Source organism: Thalia democratica, chromosome 6, assembly GCF_965202585.1.
Source record: "Thalia democratica chromosome 6, ktThaDemo2.hap1.1, whole genome shotgun sequence".
Lineage (NCBI taxonomy): Eukaryota > Metazoa > Chordata > Thaliacea > Salpida > Salpidae > Thalia > Thalia democratica.
In genome coordinates, this window is record NC_139170.1 from 24319500 (window position 1) to 24329498 (window position 9999).

Below are 9999 nucleotides of genomic sequence, written 5' to 3' on the forward strand. Positions count from 1 at the left end.
GCTATATTATTGTAATATTGATATTTTAAATTTTACAGCCGACTCCTATTTTACCAATTAATTATTTTATTAATTATAAAATAAAATATATATTAAATTTAGTTCATTATGATTTTATGTATGTCGCTGTAAATTAATTATCGCTCAGTACATCGTAAGCCTAATAACAATTTAGTTTTTTTGTGTTTTGGTTTTTTCTTAAAGTTTAATTTTTTCATTTTGATTTTTACATTTGAACTAAATCTGCTTCCTAATTCTATATAACTTTGATTCAATCATTACAAACATTCAATATATAATATACATATTACATCGAGTTTCTGTGACTCTTATTGCCTTCACCGTCGTTAAGTTTTATTAAATTTTATTGATCAACTATCTAATGGTTAATGTTTTATTTTTGTTCAAAATAGATTACATAAAAACTAAATTAATGATCTTTGCAATGCAAATTAAATAGTTTAAATAACCTCGTTTACATTGTGACGTAATTATTAGTTGCAATGAATATATTTTTCATTAGTTAACGACAATAAATTTTGAATCAGTTACCTTTCCTATTAACGTGAGTTGTTTGTTTATATTATAATTTGTTGTTTTGTTGTTTAATTTAGCTTACTTTACTTATTTTAGACTTAATAATCATAAATATTATATAGTTTTATAACAGTCGGATTTAATATTAAGTATTTTACCTATTAATAACTATTATCTGTAGAAAATATCTTATTTTAATGAAAACATGTATACACATATTCTATTCTATGCTTCTATTCTCTCATAACAGTAATTATTTTTTTACAGAACCCAGTTGAAGTGTGTTGATTCGTTGACACACAGAAACATATGTTGGTAGAATAAAGGAAGATTACTGTATAATTTGTTTTTATGTAGCTATTTTTAGCTAGACTTTTCAAATTCATTGTATACAACTAAAATTACACTATAATATCAATAGTTTTTAGCAGTATTATTCTGAGGATGCGCTAGACGAAATTAATTAATAAACTTTTTTACGAAAATGAGTGAGTTATGCTTAAATTTTTTAGTTACATATGTAGTTTAATAAAACTATATTGTACTATAAGTCCTTATTTCCTAAATAAAGTTATTTGTTTACAACTACTTAGTTTTAATAAAAAAGTAATTAAAATTTCAAAATAAAACTAAACTATTTTCTATTATGTATAAAGTTTACTAACATGTTTACACAAAATTGTGCACAAATTTGATTTAACCTTTTAACATTGAATTTTGAAAACAGTTTTTTTCATATTTTCAGTAAGTATCTAACATAGAAGCATCCACATACAACCTTCTTTTATTAATAAAGAATGAAAATGAGCATGAGATATTAGTAATTTGCGCCAGAAGCAAAAATATTTAAGGATTTGAATAAACTCAGGAAAGTTTAAGGTTACTCAAGGCAGTTTTTGGTCACTCAGGGAAGATTTTTGACTGAAAAAGTGGCAACCCTGCCCTTTGTAGTTTAACGACTGTAGATTTTTCGGTTAAGACTTACTCAGAAATCCTATTAAGAACAAGACCGGTCACAGTTCATCGAAGGCTTGTGGTTGATGATTGAGTTGATATGATCAACTCTTATATTAAGTTGAGCTTGTCTCACGCAATGCGAAAGTCCAGGCATAGGATTTGTAGACTTTCGCCGATCGGTTTGTTTTAAAGTTATTAACGTAATTATTATTTTTTGTTATATTTAGTTTAATGTTGAGTCATTTTAGGTCTATGAGCTTTAATAAAGCTTTTTTTTGTTTTGCTAAATCAAATTAGTTGAGGGTTAATTGCCATAAACCTAGAATTTGGCAATTAAGGGCAAAAAACCTGGAGTTTGAGAAATATTTTTTAAAAACTTGGGAAAACCTGAAATTTTTAACAAAACCATAGAAAGTCCTGCATTTTTAAAGTTTGAACTTTATACAGGGTTCCATATCAATCCCTATAATTCTCTAGAAATTTCCAATATTCTGAAAAATCCCAAGAAAAAATTGAAAATATGTGAAAATCCTTTGAAATATTTTTTTTATTTTTATGGTTGGTAAATGAAATTTGAAAGCCAAAACAATGACACCGCGTGGTGAAAAACACGTAAAATAGTTTTAATTATATTTTTAGATCTAAATATTTTCGATTTCAATACAAAATTGTGACTCAATAGCGTCACCTAGCGGGAAAAATTTATTATTTATCTTAAATACAATTTGTATAAATTTTGCGAAATTGACTAAAATTAGAGCTTATTAAAACTGTGCTTGTAAACGGTTAATGACATATTTTACTTTATGTACCTTAAAAATATGTTTATGATGTTTAAAATTTATTGTTATTTATTCGTTAATTTCCCTATAAATTTGCAACATTTTATGGATTTCCCTATATTTTTTTTTTAACTTTAGTTGAAACCCTGTTTATAGGAAGTTTGATATAACAAACGGTAAATTTTAGTGTATAAGAATTTTAAAAATATTTTTTTTTGTTTCAGCAAAAATATATTTTACCATTAATTTTTTGCCGATTTTGTGTTTGAGTGTAAAAGTACTGGAGTCAAAATTTTTGACCTTTATTGGTTTTATACCGTAACCTTGTACCATTTTAAATTAAAAGAAAAACTTAATATTTTATAACACGCTCAGAGAAAGTTAACATATATTATTTTGTACTTGAAATATCAGATCAGTGTTTTCAAAACTTTTTCATAACGTCCCTTCAAAGAAGTTAAATAAAGCAATCGCCCCCGCTCTCCATTTTTTTCAAAAATTTACTGTGCGCACTCTTTTTCGCATTCAACTAACTGTGAATTCGTGGACACTGCTAACAATATAAAAATAAGACTTAATACTTGTAACAATTTGATTTTTAAATAAAACTTTTAAATTAAAACTAGCCTGAGTAATTTTTTAAGTTTCAAACTGTTTGAGATGGACTGAATGTGTGGCAACCCTGCTAAATAAATAAAAACTGAACTGATACCGTTAAAATAAACCTAATTTATTTAAAAGATTTTCTATGCAATGCTGACGAGGTCTTTGACCGAAATTGAGTTTGCATTAAAAAGTCTCAAACAAAGAGTTGATCATACCAATCCGATCATCAGACCACAAGCTTTGGTAGATTGAGAACGGTTTCGTCCTCAAGGACTCTTCAGACAGTCACAACCGAAAAACTTGCATTCTTCATCTACAAACGGTTTATAATGCTTTCGTATCAAGCAACCATTTGCTGGTGTTGATCAGTGACGTCAGCATTGTTTTTTGCCGTGCAACGATTAATTCATTGTCCACGAGGCATGACATCTGGTACGCTCGTATTAAATTTTTCGATTGTGACTGACTTAATGAGGACGAAACCGGTCTCGGTCTACCGAAGCTTGTGGTCTGATAATCGAATTGGTATGATCAACTCTTTTGTTAAACTTGAGTTTGTCTCACGGCATACAAATGTCCAGGCTTCTGCTCTGCAGACTTTCGCTTTTGGTTTTGTTGATTGTATTTAATACGAGCGTACCAGATGTCTTGCCTAGTGGACAATGTATTAAACGTTGCACGGCAAAAGACAATCGTCAATGATCAATACCAGCGGTTGCTTCATCTAAAAACATAACAAACCGTGTGTAGAACCAAGACTGCAAGTTTTTTAGCTGTGACTGACTGATGAGCTCTGGTAAGGACGAAACCGGTCTCAGTCTACCGAAGCTTGTGGTCTGATGATTGAATTTGTATGATCAACTTTTTTGTTAAGCTTGAGCCTGTCTCACGGCATATGAAAATCCAGGCTTCTGCTCTGCAGACTTTCGCCATTGTTTTTGTGAAAAGTCTTGAAAGAATTAAATATAAATTATGTAAGTACTATGATATATCAATAGACATTTTATGTGGTCTTAAATCAGGGTTTCCCAAACTCATTTTCATAAACGCCCCTTATTCAAAATTTTTTTGAAGTGATCGCTCCCACTCATAACAAATCCCATAATAGCTGGTGAAGTTTAAAATTTTACGTAAATTGTGCCGAAGACCTTTTTTTTTTTGCTCTTAAATAAAAAAACCCAGAATATGTAGACTAAGTTTCAAATCTCCTGTAAATTGTGCCTAAAACCTTTTTTTCCTCTTCAAGACAAACCCAAAAATATCTAGTGTAAGTTTCGAATTTTTCGTGAAGCGCACCTAAGTATTCCCTTATGGCCCCTTTACTCGAGACCATATTGATGGCTTTGTTAAACCCTGATCTAAATTGAATACTTCAAAGGAAATTCTTAATAGAATGCTTATTTTTACAGCTACTTTTGATTTTACGGTAGGAAAAAATATGTTTTGGAAGTAACATAAAAGCACTCTGTGTAAAATTTTAAATGATTTGAAGAAACTCCACCTTGGTAACAACAAATTTTTTCAGAACCACCCAAATCGAAATTTATGGGGGTATTGTTGTAACGTTAGGCCACTTTTTATAAAAGTACAAAATAATTAAAAACAATAGGTACGCTTACAAATATGTCTTCAGTTAGAGTTTGGTTAATGTACTAAGAAGACACTCTTTTAGTTCTAAAACAACTGTAACTATCTATTCTCAATTTTATATTTGAATATTTTCTTTTAGTTTCGTATTAAATTTACACAATTTTCAAGCAACTTTGTAGTAGTGATTTATTTGAGAATAAGTTAAGTGATTTTATAGTTGTTTATATAATTTATTATTCATTATAATACTCAATAGTATTTTAAGTGATAGTTAGGTTATAAATGTATTAAGTTTTTTATTCTTATTGATTACCATTTAGAATAGTTTGTAATTTAATGAGTAATTGGTTAAATTATATCGTTATTGATATTCATTCACATACTGAGAATCAAGTAGAATTTAACTTAGAGTTAAACTCTAAGTTGGGCCACAAAGTATCAATCAATATTCACACATTTCGATATTCTGAAATTTGTAAGTCCAAATTCTAAGATGAGTGAGAGACGCGTCAGCAAGCGTTGCATTGAAAAGGGTACTAGCCGATTTAACGATTTGAAGAAAGTTTTACGGTAGTATATCTAGTTTGAAAAAAAACTTTAAGTTCAAGATCACTTACAAAAATGAATAAGAATTACATAAAATCAAGAATTGCCTGAATAAAACTTTCTTTAAATCGTCATAAATTGGGCACAATGTATTTTGTGATAACTGGTCACATGTAAAAAAAAATTCAGCTTGAAACTCCAAGGTCGGTTTTTTTCCATACATTTTGCATTGGGGTGGTTTTTAAAAATTGGTTGGTGCCAAGGTAAAGGTTTATTCAAATCATCTAAAACTTTAAACAGGCTGTTTTTATGATATTTTCGAAACATAAAGTTTTTTTCCAACCGGAAAATAAAAAGTAGCTGGAAAATAAGCACCCTGTTATGTATTAAACACACAACTCTACACAGTAAAAATACATCAACCACTTATTAAAATTAATTATACATTAGTCTTAATTATCGACAGTCTTAATTATTTATTGTAAAATAGTTGTTACATTACTTTTGTATTTTTTTAGAACTATTAGGTAATTAACTGTTGTTTTACGGCTTACACAACTAATCACCACTAAGGCTGTGGAAAGACCAGCTCTGTGTAGCGAATTACTTTTTTGACTAGAAACTTCTCTCATATGTTTACACATAGGTAGTTAAACCAACTAAAACATAGTAAAGACACTAGGTCTAAAAAGTTAAAACTTAGTTATTAGTTTTTTATCTTAAATTTAGTTTTCACTATATTGTCACAAAAAAATAATGTTTTTGTATACAGACAAAATAGTAAAGTAAACAACACATAAAGCACATCTGATTTCTTTTCCTTCTTTTTTTTGCACAAGATGATGATTCTCCTTAATATTGTTTACATAATTTTTCTTGTGCTGTATTTAAAAGTTTCTTCATGCTGAAAAAGGTATTATTAATATTAGTTACAATCTAAATGTTATTTCTATAAATCCTAAATAACTAGTTTTTAATTATAAATACAAAAAAAATTTAATTTAACTATTGAGTTTGAAACAAAATAGACACATTAATCGGTCCACAGGGGAGATTGAAAACTAATAGATTATCATTTTAATAAAAAACAATTACAGTGTTTCACCACAAAGCGGATTTTTCAATTGTAAATCTGTAGTAAAATAGTAATGGTAAAAATGACAAATAATTTAAAAAATTTTGTTGAAAAGATTAAAATTAAAAAAAAAAGGTTTAGAAGAATATTAATGCTAAAAAACCTTTAAAATATATATTGTGGTGATAGTGGACCTGAATGCTCATTATATAAACTAAGTATTACGACCAAAAGCTAACCTTGCTAACACATTCTAAGTAGTATCTCTTTGTGATATTAACCTAAGTACTGTTCAATAGGTTTTACAATTTATTGCACAATACAATATATACGAAGTAATTACACACTATAAAAAATACATAAAAATTATAGTCGATCAAATAATACTCAGCTAAAGAAGAGTTAACAGGTGGCTTTGGCTCACTATTCTACCAAAAAGCAACGTATATTGAAAACTATCATATTTAAGCATTGAGAAATTAATCTTTTTTTGCAATCTCTTCTCTTATATAAGTAAGAAAGCAGTGAAGCATGCGATACTGCCACAATATTAACAAATTATAAGCTATGATACAAAAAATCGAATTATAGTTATAGTAAGGTATTGAAATCTAAAATCTAAATTATGGGTTTTTAAAACAAAGTTTTATAGAGTTGGAAATTAATATTAAACACATTGTTCCTACGGTTAGTTTGTAATGTGATGATCTTTAAAAGAAAAAAGGGAGGTAAACACTTTAAAAAAGTTTGAGAGCATTATTGTTATTGTTACCACAGTTATATTAAGATGTAGAATAAAATGGCTTAATATGAAAAACTTTTTTTAAGCAAAAAAAAAATTGTTAGATTTATAATGTTAAATTTGATTTTTTTTTTAATCTATATATACATTGAAAATAAATTAGTTAAGATATAATCATAGAGAATCTACCAATAGTCTTACTTGATCAAAAAATAGTTTAAAACTGAAGATGGGTATATTATGATGCATGCACAAATTATACAATATCTTAACAACTTTTTTCACCTATGTAAATTGTAATCTATAAATGTGCATTCAAGTAATGTGAGCATTAGGTTTTCAGTTCGTTTCTCTTGTTTAAGGTGTACATTTTAATGTGGTTTGTGTTAGATTTTACTGATTCTACTATTTTCCATTCAATTGAGTATTTTATATTGTTACTGTGTAAATTACATAGGTGGTTTGCAAGTTGGGTACAGTTTTTGGGTTTGTTTTTAGAGGGTATAGGGAAAGAAGCCTTGTGTTCATAATATCTAGATTCAAGTGTTCTTTTGGTTGAACCTGTCCGCTCGCAGGGCCTGGTAGCACCGGCGGAACAGGTACTGCCTCAGAGTCACTTCTAATAGTTGCATGGCTCTGGCCAGTACCCTTCTCTTGACTACGTGTACAGTGTCTCTTACTCATATCCATTAAAAGTATATAAAAACAATATATAATATAAATAATTTATACAAATATCTATAATATATCAAATATGAATATCAATATGTGACGAATATGAATATAAGAATATCAATAACAACAGAAGTAAAAATATCAATTTTTTTAATAAAACTTAATATTATTCAACAACTACAGAAAGTTTAACCTTAAATATCACTAAATATTACTAAAAATCAATAATAGATTATACACAACTATAAAATTACTAAATGGCCCAAATTTTATAAATAAAGAAAACTAAAACCTTAATTATCACTAAAATAGTACTGAAAATCTCCAATAAAATATATACAACTATAAAACTACTAAATTTATTATCAAATAAAATAACTATGGGGTTGCAAATAATAAAATGTAAGCAGAGAATAAATAGGAACTCACAGTTGCTTTATTTACTAAGATTTTTTTCTTACAGAGAAAACTAAACTTTACTTTGCCAACACACTCACTCAAACTCCAAACTGAAGACATATTTTAGCGTACCTAGAGTTTTTATGACTATTTTGGCCTTTTAAGAAAAATAGCCTAACATTACAAACCTATGTAAATTTTGTGGTCATTTTCGGACGTGGAAACGTGTTAGCTTTATATATGACGTTATTTAGGCAACACTTGTTATCCACGGGGCAGTTTGTTTTTGATCTACACTTTTAAAGTTTTTCGTTTTTGTCTGATTTCTTCATAAGTTTTTTGCTGTCTGTATTTATAAGGGCCATAACGTTTGGTGTGCAGCAATAGTATATTTTTATGCAATTTCTGTTATCTCATTTGCTATCTTTGTATATTAAAATTATAAATCTATTAATTCTAGGAAACGCTTACCAGTTAAAAAATATAAATATTATGAAGACAAGGCCTCTTTCTCTAAACCCTTTGAAAACAAACCCAAAAATTGTGCCCAACTTGCAAACCACCTGTGTAATTTACACAGTAACAATATAAAATACTCAATTGAATGGAAAATAGTAGAATCATTAAAATCTAACACAAACCATACTAACATGTACGTTTTATGTAACCTAGAAAGACTCCATATATCCCTAGCAGACAAAAGAAAAACATTAAGGCCATAGGGGGGGTAGAAGCCATTTTTTGACCAAAAATAACATATAGACTTATATTATAGTAAATTTCATAATCTTTCAGATGCTTTTTTTAGATTTTAAAAATATTAAGTAACTTTTTTTTTATGACCGGTTATATAAAGGGTTGTCTTTATAAAGGGTAACTTTAAAGCCGTTTTTCTCGAGTTTTTAAAAACGGGCTTTAAAATCTATCTTCTCCTTCATTTTTCAAGCAATCTTCTTCAAATTTTCAGGAAATGTTCCTTACATTATGAGAAAAAAACGTTATTTTTGATTTTTAATAATTTTAAAAAATAAAAATTTTATGACAAAAAAAAAAATAAAAAAGTGATTTTTTATCAAAAAATTTTTTTTTCAAAAAAAGGTATTTTTACTTAAAATTTTTTAAAGTCACAAATAACGTTTTTTTGTTATTGTATAAAGAATAGACTGTGAAAGTTTGAAGAAGATTGCTTAAAAAATGAAGGAGGAGATAGATTTTGAATGCATTAGTCTTTTTTCGCCGTTTTAGTTTTTCCTTCCCCATAAGGAACCTGTTATGCGGCCCGACTTTGGCCGGTCATATCTCAAAAACTAATTCGAATTTTTAAAAACGGTAAAAAGCAACTTGAAGCTTAGTAAAAACTCTATAAAATAAGATCAACTTGTAAAAAACATGGCCTACCCCCCCTATGGCCTTAAACTAGAGAAACGAATTGAAAACCTAATGCCCACATTACTTGAGTGCACATTCATAGATTATAATTTACATAGGTAAAAAAATTTGTTAGAATACTATATAGTTTGTACATGCATCATAATATACTCTCATATTCAGTTTTTTTTTTTTTATCTATATTAAGATTTTTTTAATTAGACTTAACATTCTAATCTAATCCTTATTCTATTTTTTGCTTATCAAACATTTTTCATAAAAATCCATTTTATTCTACATCATAATATAACTGTGGTAACAACAACAATAATGCTCTCAAATTTTTTTAATGTTTACCTCCCTTTTTTCTTTTAAGAATTATTACATTAAACCATAGGAACAATGTGTTTAATATTAATTTCCAACTCTATAAAACTTTGTTTTAAAAATCCATTAGATTTCAATACCTCACTGTATACTATAGTTCAATCGTTTGTATTCATAGCTTATAATTTAATAATATTTGCTTAAAGGTTTTTTAGCATTAATATTTTTCTAAGCCTTTTTTTTAATTTTTATTTTCTCAATAAAAAACTTTATTCACACAAATTTTAATTTTTTTGTAATTTTTAGCATTACTATTTTATTACAGATTTACAATTTAAAAATCCGCTTTGCAGTGAAGCATTGTAATTGATTTTTTTTTTAATAATAAATTATTA